General features: G+C 38.4%; 1 non-coding gene across 1 annotated transcript; it reads left to right on the top strand.

Annotated features, from left to right (window-relative positions):
- Nucleotides 1-16,980: 16,980 nt before the first annotated feature.
- LOC127077626 (small nucleolar RNA R71) lies at nt 16,981-17,087 on the top strand. The gene has a single exon (XR_007787416.1). It is a non-coding gene; the product is annotated as a small nucleolar RNA R71 (small nucleolar RNA).
- Nucleotides 17,088-18,124: the final 1,037 nt, after the last annotated feature.

The following is an 18,124-nucleotide window of genomic DNA, read 5'->3' as shown; positions in this document are numbered from 1 at the left end:
TGATGCATATGATGAGATAGCATGAGGGATCTTAGGGTCAAAATTGAGGTCTTACACTTATATATTGATGACTTCTCAACAAGTGCACTGATAGTGTCGCAGTAATAAAATATCGAATCCATGTGGACTACTTTTTAATAAGAAAAAAAGTGTGCAATGCGTATAAAATAGTAAATGGGGGATGGATCAAATGTGATATATGTGTGAAGAATTTGGCTCAAGTGTGTGAAGGTATGCAAGGATGCGTGAGTGAGTGAAAACCTTGTGACTGTGGTGAGTTAGAGAACGGATAACGCTTGAAGAACCTTGCTAAAAAACTCCTACTATGAATTTTTACTTTAACTGCAATTGTTTGTTTTTACTGAAACTTTTTATGTCACTAAAAGTAAATTGCATATTTACTGATGAAATTACTTTACTGATATACACTTGATGAACTTAGTGTATAAATAAAGTTGTCGAATCTTATTGACGTGAATTAATCTGATATTACACATTTTCACCTGATGTGCATTTGCTACTTATTGAATGTAAATGTGACATGATGGTTATTATATTATCACAAGAGGCGATTTTCCTTATCTCCCCTCTTACTGATCAATGGTTCATTACTCTATTGAAAGTTAAACTTAATGACTCATGTGATGGTTATGTGTAAAATGAAATTACTTGAATGGGGTAATTATTAAAAATAAAAATAAAATGGAATTAAAATGAAGTAAAAAAAGAAATAAAAATAGTTATTATTAGGATAAAAAGTAAAATAATTATTTGGAAAAAAGGAGGAAATCGTTCAAAGAAGGGTTTTTAGAAGAAAATACATTTGTTGAACATGAAGTAATTACTAACAATAAACTTGAATGGACTTGTGGATCTTCCTTATTTTTTTTAAGTAAAATGCATGAATGATGCAATGGAATAGAATGGAGTAAGATCAATGCCATAGTCTTAAGAGCCTATTGACTTTTAATCCTTTATTGACTTATACTTTTGTATGAGGATGAGATCAAATGACAAGTGATATGATGCATATGTATGATACGACTAGGAATGACTGATGAATACTCATGGGACTCAAAACCCAACTACTATGTAAATGAATGAATTTTTTAACCGAGGGTAATACATGACCAGGTGAAATGGTCATGTTGATGCAGATGAAAGTGACACCTAGATTATAAGCTAGTTGGATTCTATGATGCTGACCATGTTGGGGATAGAATTGAGAGAAAATACACTTGTGGAAGTTATCAATTCATAGGTAAAAACATATTATCCTGGGCTAGTAAAAGAGAAGCAACTATTTCTTTGTCTTTAACAGAAGCATAATACATCTCAATTACAAGTTTTTAAACACAACTACTTAGGATGAAATATCAGTTCGAAGACTATCATATCAGTCGAAGCAGTACCCAATTTTTTTATGATAATACTGTTGCTACTTGTCTGACAAAAAACCTTATTCAACATTCTAGAACCAAACACATAAAACATCATTTTATTAGAGACTATGTTTAGAAGGGTGTGATAGATATACAGTTCATTGATATTGATTATCAAGGGGTTGGTATATTTACCAAACCCCTTACTATTGAAAGATATGATTTTATTAAAAAGAATCTGAACATTCATTTTACTAAAGATTAGTGATTCCTTCTGAATGGAGGATCACAGTCCGATGATAATCAGAAGCTACTGTGATCAGAAGCTCTAAACTAGCTTCTAATGAATAGTAGCCTCTAATGCAACTCAGCCTCTGAGGCTCAGAATTTGATTAGTTGCCTCTGATAGCATATAAGTGGGAAAATATTTTTTAACACTTGTTCACTTATGTGTCATGAATCTGGAAGGTTTTATGACACCTGGGTTCTTACCTATTGGATAATAATTGATGGTTAGTGATGAAAATGTTTTAAATGTTGTGTTTCGCGCCCATTTGTCATTAACTTTTATTTCTTTCATAAAAAACTTTACACACAAAGGCACTTAAACATTTCATTACTGCACTCTCTCTCTCTCTCTATCTATCTATCTATCTATCTCTCTCTCTCTTCGCCACCAACAGTTTCATTCTCAAGCCTCCTCAAAAAAACACCCATTTTTCTCAAAACCTCTCTAGAACCCTAAACTCCATTGCAATGGCGTCTTCTTCAAATCCTGCACTAATAGTTGTAGCCTCTATAAAGGCTCTCCAAATCAAGCCCAAGACTTTGAATCTTAGAGAAGAGGATCTTAAGTTTATCATTAAACAGGTTGTCAACTTTGAGTATTTTATGGTTAATGGGTTTCCATTATAAGCCTATTTCGAAGCTCAATGGTGGATAAACTACTTTGAAAAGTTGAATGGTCCTACCTTTCCCTACTTGGTTAAGGATTTCTGGGTTAGGGATGAAGTTTACGATGAAGGTTCTACTGTTATTGAAGAGAATAAGAAGATTGATGAGAATAGAAATCTGAAAGAGAAGTCAAGTGTTGAGATGGGTATGAAGGAATTCAAGGAAGTGGGGATAAGATCTTTTATTATGGGGGTAGATGTGACTATCACTCAGAGTCACATTTACAAGCTTCTGAAAATTGACAACATTGGTTGATGTGCATTGAACACTAACGATAGTAGTCCAGAATCTAGTGTGCTTAAGCAATGTCTATTTCTCAAATCTTAAGACTGTGGAAAAGTGAAGAACATGAAAATTAAGTATAAACTTCTATTTAGAATCCTAATTGGTTGCTTGATTCCAAGAGAAAGGAGAACAAACCAAATCTCTTGTGATCATAAGCACCTCATCTGGTTTTTGGTCAACCAAGAGATGATCAACCTTCCTGCATACATCTTCAATCATATGTGTGAGGCTATCAAGAAAAGTAGAAAACATAATAAGAAGAATGTCATATATGCAAGGCTTCTTTCTGAACTATTTCATCAGAGTAGGTTGATTGAGACTGTGATAAGTTTTGGAGCTAGTGAAGACATGGAGGAAACATATGAGAATATTCTCTCAGTTATTGTGTTGGGGAATATGAACATTAACAAGAAGAGAGATGTGATTCAACCTCATGTAAGCCTCATGGTCAAGAATGACATGATTGTATATATTACTGACTTCCCAACCATCTCCAAGTCTGACAATCCTGGAGTTATTTAGGAATTCATCAAGATGGTCAGGGAAGAGATTGAAGTCACTCTTACCATGAAGAACGTTTGAGAAGCTCCAGAAGGCAGTGTGTACAAGCCTTCAATAAAGAGGAAGCAAATTGCTTCTGATTCTGAGAAGGTGGTTGAGAAGCCACCTAAGAGGAAGGTTGTACATCAGACAGAAGTTCAGAGGGAGGTTCAATAAGTGGCTTCCATAATTGTCTTTATTCCTACCAAGACCGGGAGTAGAGCTATTGGAAAGACATCTCAGAAGACAACCACTTATCAATTGCCTGTTAAGAAGAAGAAATTTAGGAAGATGGTGCTGCCAAAAGTTGATGAAGAAGAAGATGATAATGAATAACCTCTACTTAAGAGAACCAAGGTTTTTAAACAATGGGTAGATTGATAGCATCTACTCTTTCAATCAGGCTATGGAAAAACCTTATATTGTTGAAGCTCTATTGAAGAAAATAGAGGATGAAGTTGAGGCAGAAGATGTGGAGAAGAAAGCTGAGGGTCCTTCCGATGTTGGTACTTTTGTTGTGCCAGAAGAAGTTGTTGCTCGGGCTCTTGAGACCATTGAGGAAGAAGAACAACCTATTTCAGATGTTGTAGAGTTTGTCTCCACATGTAATGGTCTGAATTCTATCTCGGATAATATCTTAAATTCTTCCAATTCTCCTCCAATGACTAAACCATCCACACCAACACCGCCTCAATCACCTAAACCTAATAAGAACACACAATATCACCAAAACATGACCAGAACCTATCTATGGGTCTTGTCATTGTCGCTACCGCGAAAAAGAAATCAAATGGAACGACTGAAAAGAATGCTCTTTAAAAGAAAAAGCACACAAAGTCACCACCGAATTTTATTTATTCCTCATAAAAGAGGGAATGGAGAATAGTCGATAAAACCCTCTAAAGAAAAAAAGAAAGGATAAAGGATTGGTCTCACAACCAAATATGGGTTTGGAAGTTGATTATGCAAGGGGAAGGTATTAGCACCCCTCACGTCCATGGTACTCCATGGGAGCCATTTAAGTTGTCTGCGTGCATAGGTATTCATCTCTAAAATTGTTTTATTATTAAATAAAGGGAAAGAATGAGATTGTGGTTTTTTTATTATTGTGCTCGCCGAGCATTGGGGCCCTTGTGCCTATGTATCATTCATCAGGGGATAAAGAATCAGAGCTCCGTGATTCGGAGTAGAAAATATTGGTGTTGGTTGATTTTACCTTGAAAAAGGGTTTTCGGTGTGATGCCCTAAGGTGCAAAAATGAGTTTGATGAGTTGGTGTTGATTTTATGGTTTATGAAAAGAGATTGTTTTTTATTATATTGCACTTGTTAGGTTTATCTTTTAATGATTGGCTGCTTTTTGGAAAAACAAGTATTTGCAAGATGTTGAACAAGATGTCCTGACATGTTGCTTCAACATTCTGCATAATCCAGCTTGTGTTAGTTGTGAGATTTAGTATCTTTTATTGTGCTTCCTACAGATTCTCTGAAGATTTAGTTTTGGTAATCTATTGCACGTTTTTCCCTGTGATTAAAGAAGATTGTATCTTGACTTGTACACGAATGAACAATGTCAAGACATATTAGGAAACATTTGATTTAATGAGAATTATATCTTCAGAAGATTGAGAAGAGATCTTGGATATGCTTCATATCAAAGACCGAAGCCCATGCGTATCATTGTTATATATATAGGAGTTCTTAACCTAGGAATGCATCGAAGCAGTGTAGAATTGTGTTATCATTAGGGCTTTGTGTGTGTGTTTTTATGTGAGCCATTCGAGTATCACATTGATGCTTGAATTGGATAGAGTGTATTGAGTTGTAATTTACTATCCCTCAGAAGCTTTAAAGCAAGAGTGGGTTGTGCTTTTGTGTTGTGTGTTATCTTGTGATTGAGGGAAGTAAGAGGGGTTTCATATCTAGGGTTGCTCTAGATAGAAACGTCAACGGGTAGAGATTAGAAGAGAAGTCTGTAAACACTGAGGTTGTTCAAGACTTCAAATTAATTTTGTGATAGTGATTTCCTTCCTGGATTGATAGCCCCCAGATGTTGGTGACGTTGCACCGAATTAGGTTAACAAATGTGTGTGTTATTTACTATTTCATTTATCCTGTTATTGTCTGTTGTGTGATAATGTGCAGATGCTGAGGTCGTGACGTAGTGTTCTACATCAGGGATCTGCTTGCCAGAATTTCAATTTGCATCAGAGCAGGCATCCTGCTCTGTCTCTGGGTGAGATTCAGGAAAGATACTTTTTGGAACTATGGACAAGGAAGGAGGATTTATCAACAGACCCCCCATCCTGTTGTGATTGAATAGGATGGAAACGCAACTACTGAAATGAAACCTGAAGAGGATTGGTCCAAGGAAGAAGATGAATTGGCTCTTGGAAACTCCAAAGCCTTGAATACCTTATTCAATGGTGTGGACAAAAATATATTCAGGCTGATTAATACATGTATTATAGCTAAAGAAACATGGGAAATCCTCAAAAATACTCATGAATGCACGTCCAAAATAAAGATGTCTAGACTTTAGCTTCTCACTACCATATTTGAAAATCTAAAGTTGAAAGATGATGAGAATATCCATGACTTTCACATGAGTATTCTTGAAATAGCTGATGTGGTGTTTCGCAAGTATACGAACGCGTCAGAGTAATATAAAAGATTATCGAATCCACTGAGACCAAGTGTCAATCTATCATTATCTGTCGTTATGGTGTTTATCAAAGGCAATCAAAATAAGTGTTTTTGGAGTGTGCAATGAAAAGTAAAGTGTTGAATAAAGATTAATTAATAAAGACAGGGTCGAATATAATTCACATAATCAATTGATAATCCAAGTACTTGCTAATAGAATTACTTATGGGCAATGTTTCCTACTTTGAAAAGAACTAATTTAACAGAAACTGTCACTTTCGCGTATTCAGAACCGAGTTGTACTCCCTAATCAAACCTTCTTATTGTCACTTATAAAAAGGCGCGCATTGCGTTAGAGTAGTAAACCTATTTTTAAGAAATATAGTATCTTGACTAAGTTGAAAAGTATTATAACTTGGATTTCTTAACCAAAAGAGGTTCTCACGAACCAGACTCTAAACTTATAAACGCGTCCGAAAATAGTTTTAAAATCTCTTTTCTTCTTAATGTTAAAATCTCCTAATGAACTAAACAAAGCGCTTTCGCTGTTTTTGAAATAGTTAAAAACAATTAAGTTTAAAAAGACGTTGGACGGCTTTCGATCTTACCCAACGGAATTGAAGTGCGGGAAAACTTAAGTTGAAAGTTAAAATAGTCCTCAAGTGTTTCTACGAACAATCGTACGGATTGTTGGTTCAATTACGATCCTTACATTCTAACCTTATAGATTTAGTTAGACATGGTAAAGTAAAAGTGCGGAAAGTAAATAAAAGTAGTGCGAGTGCGAGAAAATAAATAATTTAAAGCGAGTGCGAGGAAATAAATAAAGTAAAGCGAGTGTGAGAAATAAATAAAGTAAAGCGAGTGCGAGAAATAAATAAAGTAAAGTGAGTGCAAGGAAATAAATAAAGTAAAGCGAGTGCGAGAAATAAATAAAGTAAAGCGAGTGCGAGAAATAAATAAAGTAAAGCGAGTGCGGGAAAATAAATAAAGTAAAGCGAGTGCGGGAAAATAAATAAGATAAAGACAAGTAATAAAAACCTGCTCCAATTGGAGGGTTGAATAAATTGCAAAGCGGAAATGAAAATGGCGGCAGGATTAACTTCCTTCCAAAGTGCTCCAAACTCGATTACAGACTCTACCACAGACTTGATTACACAATTGTCGTAACACTCCAATGCGAAGCGATTACCACTTTATAATACTGAATATATGCCTAAGTGAAACAAAGTTGCTCTGAGTTTGCCTCTGCTCTAAGTTTGGATGATTGTAAAAGTGATTTCGAGTTTCTATTTATAAGCAAGTAAAAAGATGGAAATGACAAGGATGCCCTTCAACTTGAAAATGGGAGGGAAAAACTTTCCTCTTGTGGCGCCCGCCACAAGGCCATGACGCCCACCACAAGCACAAAATGAGGCGCCTTAGTGGAAGTAGTGGGGAACGTGGAAGTTGAGGGAAGTTGAGCTTGGACACGTCATGACAGGGTCTATGGCGTCAGCCATGGGGTAGGCCACAAGTACAAAATGCTGAATTTTAGGGTTTTTAGCTCTTTTTCACTCCTTTTCTCGATCGGGGCTCTGATTAAAGTAAAATCCTGAAAACAAAGGAAAACATAGCAATAACACAACAAAATGATAATAAAACAACTAGAATGCATGTGGAATCAAAGTCGAAAATACGGTAAATTTCAGTGTTATCAAACTCTCCCACACTTAAACCTTTGCTTGTCCTCAAGCAAAACATTGAAAAACTCATAAAAGAAAATTCTTGTAAACGAGTGCTTCAGGTAAAAATTCTAAGTTCAAGTCGGGATGCAGTGATAGGTACTAACTGAGTGAACTAAGGGTATCATGATGACACTAATCCGCAAATACGGACATAAGCTTCATTCCTATATTAACCAACCCATATTATCCCACAATACCTAGGCCTGCCTCTTCATCTCTTTTTGTGTCCTTTTCATTCAGGCGCAATCACATTAAGCCCGTTATCCGTACATGCTTCATAGTAGAGTGGCCTGTTAGTGATTATGATCTGAGCATGGGGTTTCTGGCACATAAATATGTGTAAACCCTTTTATTGGACCCAACTGTAGTTGTGGGGGATCGGATCGTAATCCGCCCTACCAATTTCAGTGCCAGATACCTCTGAACCAACCAACAGTGGGTAAGTTTTTCTTTTTCTTTTTCTTTTTGTAGCAATTTTTTACAATTCTTTGGTTTAAATGATTTTGTGAGGGTCACCTATACCGGAGTTGCCTTGTTGCTTTCTTTTATTTATTTATTTTGTTTTTTTCTGGATCATTCACTTATTTGCATTGGTCCCCTACGTAGAGGATGCGTAGGCCGGAGCTGACTGTTGAGATAAACTACTAAGGACTTATACAGAAATGATGATTAAGGCCATGGCAAATGGGGTTTCGGGAGTGGTTCCTATATTTACGAAGCTTATGGTGCTAAAACAGATACTGATGTTTCGCAAAGTTCTCCCAAGTCACCACATCCTTACTTAAAACATGTCTTTAAAACCTGAAAACTTTCGGAATAACACTATTTTCTTTTGCAAAAAAAAATTTGATGGGGCTAAAGGTATGGGGAGGTAGGATTGTACTAAAGATCTACTATATTTGGTGACTCGTCAAACTCATGCATTATACTAAAAAGCAAAATAAATAACTAAAAGGAAATAACAATAAATAAACTATCTAAAAACAGCAAAGAAAAAGCGATAAAGGAAAAACGAGAAAAGCAATAAAGAAAAGACGATAGAGTCTCCTCCCACACTTAAATCGAACATTGTCCCCAATGTTTCGAAATAAGATAAGGGAAGAGTTACCTGACAACCTATTGCTGACCACTAGTTCCCTCGCCATCCTGAGGTGGACGATGGGATCGGGTACGACGACGGTCTCTCTGATCCATCCTCGCCTGCAGGGCATCCTGAGCGGTTCTCACCTCTCGAAGGTTACCCATAATGGAACCTTGAGTGGCTTCAATGAGTGCCATGTGTCTCTGGTGGTAGTGTTGCTGACGGGCTTGTGTATCTGTGATCGTTTGCAGGGATTATAGAACAGTGTCATAGGACCTGTCTGTCCTCCGCTGCGACTCTTGCATGAAGCTCATGTTATTCGCCAGCTGTTGTTGGATGGTAGAGAGTAGGTCATCACACCGTTGCTCTCTAGCCATGTGGTCACGCCACATCTCCTCTGTAATATAGAACCCAGGAGTGGTACCTGCAGAAGAAGAAGATGGTGTGGTGTGTGGTGGTGAAGGATGATGGGGGGACATATTGGGTACGGGAGATCTCTCTCTCCGATCATATTCATCATCAGTGTCATGTCCCGCCTCATCAGGAATGTTAGGAGGAAGAGGACCCAAAACAGGTGGGGCATCTAAAGCGTAGGTCCAATTCCTTTCATTTCGTACGTCTGTACGTCTAGTGCACGGCAAAACAACAGACGGGATGGCTACACCTTGAACCATAAGCATATAGCCTCCTTCTCTCCTCGAACGGCATAATTTCATGTCTCTCAGAAATTTCAGGTTAATTGTGCGAGGAGGTAAGGGGTCTAGGGTAGCCATCCCATTGTTCAAGTTAAGCGCCCGAGCAATAGATGTAATCAATCCACCAAAAGAAATTGGTCCCGTTTTATTCAAATTTAAAGTCATATGAGCAAGCATGAACGGGACCAAATTAATACGTCTATTTGTGAGGCTTCCTTGTAAAAATAGAAGCTCTCTAGCATTAACCTTATTTGGATTCTCCCGGCCAAAAATATTGCATGCCAACAGATATCGAAAAACTCTGATGGCCGGGTTATGGATAGTTGAGGCAAGAACTCCTTCAAAAGAGTTTATGGAAGTGTTTGATAAACGCTCCCAGAAGGATAATACCTCAACAGATCATTCGGAATCCAAAGGGGCCTCACAAATAGCACCGTCCCCATGAGGGATTCCTAACAAGCTGGCTAGTTCGTGGGTACTGAATTGGTATTCAACAGCAAACATTCTAAATTTGACAGTACCAATTGTGCTAGCAGTGTTAGGGTTGACAATATAAATTAAGGAACTCAAAAATTCAATTGTCAACCGCTCATAGGTAGGTTCTTTATTGGAAAAGAAATTATGCAAACCTAAATTATCTAATAAATGAAATATGCTATGATAGATACCTAAAGTGTAGAGACAGTTTTCGTCAACATACCTTGTCGGGAGGATTTCCCGATTTTGCAACCGTTCAATAATTTTTCTTTGTCTATCCCCCGGTTTACCTCCTCAAAGAATGAATCTGTTAAACTCCATTTGAAAGCTCTTGAAAAGTGATGAAGAAGATGAAGTGGTTTGTGAAAAGGTTGGATTTTTACGAAATCCGACGGATGAAAATGAAAATGGAAATCGGAAAGATGATTTATACGGTGTGGTGGTAAGAAAAGTATGAGCTTTTTGTGGGTTCAAGGATGTTTTTCCAAGGTGAAAAAATGGGTTTGGAAGGTTGTAAGTTGCAAAAATGGTGAAGAAAGGGGTTCTGCCCCGACCTTTTACAGATGCTGTGGCGGGCGCCACAGGGTCTATGGCGGGCGCCACAAGGAAAAATCTGGTTGGGCCGGATTTTGGTCCTTTGGCTTGGGCTCTCTTGTCTTTTGGCTTTGAGGGGTCCGGATAGCATTTGTTTTGTGATTTTCCTAGCATCATTGACTTGCATAATTTTATAAAGGTAACAACAACAAAAAAAAATGAAACAAAAATTAAATATTAGACTAATAAATAAATAAATAACTGAAAAATAAAAAATGCAAATAAAACGAAAAATAAGACATATATAGATAAAAGTAGAAATATCAGTGTATAGATGTAGTTTATATAATATTCCAAATGCGATAATATAAGATGAGTTATGTAAATATGAGAAAATTAAAATAAAAGAAAGATGAAATAAGATGGAATGGTGAGATCATATAGTGGGGATGTCATCTTCCTGAGAGGAACCACGGAGCATGGCTACTTCTTGCTTGAGCTCTGCGATCTCCTGATATAGACAGTCGGCTTCAGTAGCATGGGTGAGATCAGACACTCCCATCTGTAAAGTGAGGTCAGCCACCTCCTGTCTAAGCTCTGCGATCTCCCTACGACACTCAGCAATCTGAGTGCGGATGTCGGGTGTCTGCAATGAAAGATTATTAGAGAAAATAGTGATTCTGGGAGATGGTGGTGTAGGCGTGTATTCAGCAATGGGTGGTGATCTTGGTTCCTCAACGGTCTCTCCCTGGCCCTCTAGAGCATAACTCCAATTCGCTGGATCATGCACACTGGTCATCATAGGATCTGGCAATGTGAAATAATGGATAGCCTCACTGTCGACTAGCAATCGGAACTGACATGGGTGGAAAGAGGCTCTCCTCATCAACCCTCTGGTCAAACAGAAGTCGATGTACATGGTAGTGTACCTACAGTACATCCGGAGATGTGACAGCTTGCGAGACAGACCTAAAGCGACAGCAATCTGCGTGATGATTCCGCCCACATGGATGACTCCTTCGGTAGATCTGGAGATACCGCTGAGACTGTATAATAAAAAGTTCCCACATGCTACTGGGCGATACTGGGATGCACAAAATAATAGGAAGATCTCCTCTTCACTCAGTAGTGTCTCTGCATCCGGTATTCCCAGGAAGGAATGTGCTAATATCATCTGAAAGTATCTGAAGGCGGGGTTATGTATGACATGAGACAGCTGCATAGATGGATCCTGGCTTCCGCCACCTGATATATCACTCCAAAACTTCTCAACCTCCTTACCCAGAAAATATCCCATAGGTGTCTCCGGGATAGCATCAGGAGTGGTCTGGAAACCCAATAAGTCGTCGAACTCTTTCTGGCTGAAGGAGTACTCAACTCCGAAAAGCCTGAGAGCAGCATACCCATCTGGTCCAGAATATGGGTCATAGTCGAATGAACTCAGGAACTCTAAAGTCAGATTCCTGTAGGTGTTACTCAAGTCATCAGCAAACTCGTCATATTGGAGTTGGTGGCTAAGGAATCGGATACTCGGCTCAATACCCAGTGCCTCCATACAGTGCTGATCGGGATAACGTGTGGGTGCCATAGGACGCTGATACAGAGCAATGTAGCGCTCCCTCTGAGCATTATCTCTATAGGCCACGTGCATGTCATCGAAATCCTGCATCCTCTAAAAGTTAAGAAAGTGATCCTGAAAATACAAACCATTCAAATCTTAGTCTCAATGCAAAATATGATAAGATAAAATAAAATTAAAATTAAATAAATGCGAAAAAGTAAAATGAAAGAAAAACCATGGGTTGCCTCCCACGCAGCGCTTGGTTAACGTCATTAGCTTAACGATTAGAATTTATACACCTGTAGTAGTAGGAATCGGTGGATCAATCAGGGTGTGGCTTGAGTAGTATGCTGGAATGTCTCCTCCTTCGTAGAGCTTCAGTCTTTGTCCATTTACAATGAATGGACTACAGGTATCGTTCTTGATTTCTAAGGCCCCGGATCTCAGAATCTTGGATACTTCGAAAGGACCAGTCCATCTTGAACGTAGCTTTCCAGGGAAGAGTCGTAACCTAGAGTTGAAAAGGAGAACAGGATCGCCTATATTGAAATTTTTCTTTACTATTCTTTTGTCGTGATAGGCTTTTGTCCTCTCTTTATATATTTTTGCATTCTCGTAGGCCGATTGCCTAAGTTCTTCTAATTTATGAATGTCTAGGGTACGCTTTTCTCCAACGGCTAGGTAGTCTAAATTCAAAGTTTTAATGGCCCAATAGGCCTTATGCTCTAATTCGAACGGTAAGTGACAAGATTTTCCATAAACTAGTTGATAAGGAGTAGTTCCTATAGGGGTTTTGAAAGCGGTTCTATAGGCCCATAATGCTTCTTAAAGCTTCTGAGACCAGTCTCTCCTAGAAATAGAAACAGTTTTCTCTAGGATTTGTTTTATCTCCCTATTAGATACTTCTACTTGGCCACTAGTCTGTGGGTGGTATGGTGTTGCTACTCTATGCCTAACTCCATATTTTCTTAAAAGTTTGTCAAATATTCTCGATATAAAGTGTGATCCTCCATCGCTTATGACTAAATGTGGTGTTCCAAATCTAGGGAATATATAGTTTTTAAATAATTTGATTACTACCCTAGTGTCGTTTGTGGGTGCAGCTATAGCTTCAATCCACTTAGACACATAGTCTACAGCTACTAAGATATACCTGTTTCCTAAGGATGGTGGAAAAGGTCCCATGAAATCTATACCCCATACGTCATAGAGTTCTACTTCCTGAATGTTTCTTAGAGGCATTTCATCACGCCTTGAAATGTTTCCGGTGCGTTGGCATCTATCACACTTGACAATGCAAGCATAGACATCGCGCCACATGGTAGGCCAGAATAGGCCAACTTGAAGAATCTTGGCGTATGTCTTAGATGTGCTCGCATGTCCATCATAGGGTGCAGAATGAAAATGCTTGATAATACTATTTACCTCTTCTTCTAGAACGCAACGGCGAAAAAATGCCATTTTTACCCCTTTTGAAAAGGAGTGGTTCGTCCCAATAGAAGTTTCTCACATTGTGGAAGAATTTCTTTTTGCGGTGGTAGTCAAGATCAGGGGGTACTATATCAGCAGCTAGGTAATTAACGAAATCTGCATACCAGGGTACGTTACTTATTGCTAAGGAATTTTGGGGGTGCTCATAAGGATCTAGGTTATTATCTTCAATGGTTTCTACTCTAGCTATCAGTCTATCATAGGCGAAATCATCATTTATGGGTACTAGTTCAGGTTTTAGATGTTCTAGCCTAGAAAGGTGATCGGCTACTACATTTTCAGTGCCTTTTTTTATCTCTTATATCTAAATCAAACTCTTGTAGTAATAGAATCCATCGGAGTAACCTGAGCTTGGCATCTTTTTTACTTCATAGGTAACGAATGGCAGCATGATCGATGTAAACTATAATTTTTGCTCCTACTAGATAAGATCTAAATTTGTCTATAGCGAAAACTACAGCGAGTAATTCTTTTTCAGTTGTTGCGTAGTTAAGTTGGGCAGCATCTAGGGTTCTACTGGCATAATAAATGGCATGTAATTTTTTATCTTTCCTCTGTCCTAGAACGGCTCCAACTGCATAATCACTAGCATCGCACATTATCTCAAAAGGTTCTGACCAATCAGGTGGTTTCATAATAGGTGCCGATACTAACGCTTGCTTTAAAAGATTAAATGCGTCATTACATTTTTCATCGAAAATGAATTCAGCATCTTTCATTAAAAGTCCAGTTAAGGGTTTGGTTATTTTGGAGAAGTCCTTAATAAAACGCCGGTAGAATCCAGCGTGTCCAAGAAAACTTCGGACTTCTCTGATGGTTTTTGGGGGTTTTAGGTTTTCTATAACTTCTATTTTAGCTTTATCTACCTCTATACCTTTTTCAGAAACTATATGTCCTAAAACTATTCCTTCGGTCACCATGAAATGACATTTTTCCCAATTTAGCACGAGGTTCACCTCCACGCATCTCTCCAGGATTTTCTCAAGGTTAGCAAGACAATTATGGAAATCAAATCCGTAAACCGAGAAATCATCCATAAACACTTCCATGATACCATCTAGGTAATCTGCGACGATTGACATCATGTAGCGTTGGAAAGTAGTTGGGGCATTACAGAGGCCGAACGACATTCGTCTGTAGGCAAAAGTTCCATAAGGGCATGTAAAGGTAGTTTTTTCTTGATCTTCGGGGTGGATAGGTATTTGGAAGAATCCAGAGTATCCATCTAGATAACAGAAGTAAGAGTGTCTGGCTAGACGCTCCAACATCTGGTCTATAAATGGAAAAGGGAAATGATCCTTCCTAGTTGCTTTATTTAATTTTCTATAATCTATACACATCTGCCATCCTCATTCTAAACATTTTGCTACATGTTCGCCTTTATCGTTTTGCATGACTGTGATGCCTCCCTTTTTAGGTACTACATGCACAGGGCTCACCCACTTACTATCCGAGATCTGGTAGATTATACCTGCCTCAAGTAACTTAAGAACTTCCTTTTTAACAACATCACTCATTATAGGATTTATTCTTCTCTGATGCTCCCTAGAGGGTTTTGAATCTTCTTCTAGCGAAATCCGATGCATGCATACGGATGGGCTTATACCTTTCAGGTCAGAGATATTATATCCTAAGGCTGAGGGATATCTTCGTAAAACGTCTAAAAGTTGGTTCGTTTCCTTTTGGCTCAAGGTAGCACTAACTATAACTGGACGGTTCATCTTTTCATCGAGGAACTCATATCTCAAGTTCTTAGGCAGTTCCTTAAGTTCTAAGGTTGGTTTCTTAGGGCATGGCATAGGATCTGGGGTAAGGGATAAACATTCGTAAAGGTTATTATCGATGTAGGGTTTCTTAAAGTTATCATCTTCCCTTATGAGAGTTGATGGTAACTTAATTGTTTTTATAATTTCTTTTTGTTCTAATTCTCTAACACATTCATCAATGATATCTAAGGCATAACACGAGTCTCCCATCACAGGTGCCATAAGAAATTTCGAAAGTATAAATTCTATTTTCTCGTCACCTACCTCAAATGTCAACTTTCCTTTCTTGACATCTATTATGGCTCCTGCAGTCGATAAGAATGGTCTACCTAGAAGGATTGGTATATCATTGTCCTCTTTGATGTCCATGACAATAAAATCAGTAGGGATAAATAACTGACCTATCCTAACAGGAACATCTTCTAAAATGCCTATCGGATATTTAACAGATCTATCGGCTAACTGAAGTGACATCTTAGTGGGCTGTAATTCTCCTAAGTTTAACCTCTCACAAACTGCTAAAGGCATTAGGCTCACACTAGCTCCTAAGTCTAGAAAAGCTTTTTCGATGACATGATTACCCAAAAGGCAAGGAATGGAGAAATTTCCAGGATCTTTATCTTTCTTTGCTAATTTGTCCTCGGAAATAGCATTACATTCCAAAGGCTTCGGATCGTCAAGTCTACGTTTGTTGGTAAGGATGTCTTTGAGAAACTTTGCATAAGAAGGTATTTGGGTGATGGCTTTTGTGAAAGGGATTTCTACATGAAGTTTTTCTATAACTTTAATAAATTTTTGATACTGTTTATTGATCTGGGTTTGTTTGAGTCTTTGGGGATATGGTATAGGTGGTTTATATGGCGGGGGTGGTACGTAAGTTTTATCTTTAGGTTCTTCTCCTTTTTCTCGACCTTCCTGGTTTTCAGATTCCTCTGGTTCCTTTACTTCGTCCGTGGGTTTGGTACATTCCTTAGAAGTTTCGGGTTCACTCAATCTAGGGTTTGGTGGCTCATCATAAGCGTTCCCACTTTGTAGGGTAATGGCATTGGCTTGTCCTCTCGAATTTTGTTGAGGTTGTCCAGGAAATTGTCCTCCAGGAATAGTCTGAGGGGCTTGGTTTAAAGCTACCTGAGAGATCTGGGTTTCAAGCATCTTAGTATGAGTAACTATTTGGTCAACCTTGGTTCCTAACTGAGTAATCAATTCGTTAACATGAATGTTTTGGTTCATGAACTCCTTGTTTTGTTGGGTTTGAGCGGTGATAAAATTTTCCATAATTTTCTCAAGGCTCGGCTTTGGTGGCACAGGTTGCATAGGTTGATTTGATCTAGGGGCTTGATAACTAGGTCTCAGAGGTGCATTATTTTGGATTGGGTTATTGTTTTTATAGGAGAAGTTCGGATGATTCCTCCATCCAGGGTTATAGGTATTCGAGTATGGGTTCCCTTGGGTGTAGTTCACTTGCTCAGAGTGGGTTTCGTTTAATAGACTGCATTCTGCGGATTGGTGTCCTTTGGTTCCACATATCTTACAATCCGACGAAACTGCGGCTACAGTATTCGGGTTTATGCACATATGTTCGACCTTAAGAGCTAATGCGTCCATTTTAGCTTGCATCATGTCTATAGAGCTTAGTTCATGCACTCCTCCTTGGGCTTCCTTCTTCTCAACTGTCGCTCGTTCGACTCCCCATGATTGATGGATTTGAGCCATATCTTCGATGAGGGCACTAGCTTCAGGATAAGGTTTGTTCATCAGAGCACCGCCTGCGGCAGCGTCGATGGTCATCTTTGTGTTGTAATGAAGTCCATTATATAAGGTTTGAATGATTAACCAATTTTCTAAGCCATGATGTGGGCATGCTCGTAACAACTCTTTATATCTCTCCCAAGCTTCGAACAACGATTCTCCTTGGTTTTGGGTAAATCTAGTTATATGGTTTCGGAGAACGGCGGTTTTACTCGGGGGAAAATATCTAGCAAGAAAAACTCTTCTAAGGTTATCCCAAGTCGTAATGGAATTGGGTGGAAGGGAATCTAACCATGATAGGGCTTTATCTCTGAGGGAAAAAGGAAATAATCTTAAACGTATTGCCTCAGGAGAAGCCCATTGGTTTTAAAAGTGTCTACTAATTGAAGAAATATTTTTAAATGTTGGTTTGGGTTCTTAGTAGCGAGACCTGCGAATTGTCTCTGTTGCACTAGTTGCAACAGGGAGGGTTTAAGTTCAAAGTTATTAGCTGGGATGGTTGGGTTTACTATACTAGAACTAGGTTCTTCATTAGATGGTTGAGCGAAGTCCTTAAGAGGTCTTTGGTTTTGGTCTTCGGCCATAGCTCTCTTAATTCTATGAAAGAATAAACGTGTGCGAGCGTAACGTTCAGGTTCCGCCAGAGGGTATACTAAGCTTAAACTTTCGGTGTTGCGAGTTCTTCGCATTGACCGGCGGGAAATAGCCTAAGTCTAAACAATATAACAACAGGGAAATGAAATTTGACGAAATTGGTCCCTGGCAACGGCGCCAAAAACTTGATGCGGTGTTTCGCAAGTATACGAACGCGTCAGGGTAATATAAAAGATTATTGAATCCACAGAGACCAAGTGTCAATCTATCGTTATCTGTCGTTATGGTGTTTATCAAAGGCAATCAAAATAAGTGTTTTTGGAGTGTGCAATGAAAAGTAAAGTGTTGAATAAAGATTAATTAATAAAGACAGGGTCGAATGTAATTCACATAATCAATTGATAATCCAAGTACTTGCTAATAGAATTACTTATGGGCAATGTTTCCTACTTTGAAAAGAACTAATTTAACAGAAACTGTCGCTTTCGCGTATTCAGAACCGAGTTGTACTCCCTAATCAAACCTTCTTATTGTCACTTATAAAAAGGCGCGCATTGCGTTAGAGTAGTAAACCTATTTTTAAGAAATATAGTATCTTGACTAAGTTGAAAAGTATTATAACTTGGATTTCTTAACCAAAAGAG

The sequence above is a fragment of the Lathyrus oleraceus genome, chromosome 4 (genome assembly GCF_024323335.1).
Source record: "Lathyrus oleraceus cultivar Zhongwan6 chromosome 4, CAAS_Psat_ZW6_1.0, whole genome shotgun sequence".
NCBI lineage: Eukaryota > Viridiplantae > Streptophyta > Magnoliopsida > Fabales > Fabaceae > Lathyrus > Lathyrus oleraceus.
The sequence above is the reverse complement of the archived record's forward strand: the minus strand, read 5'-3'. Positions and strand labels throughout refer to the sequence as shown.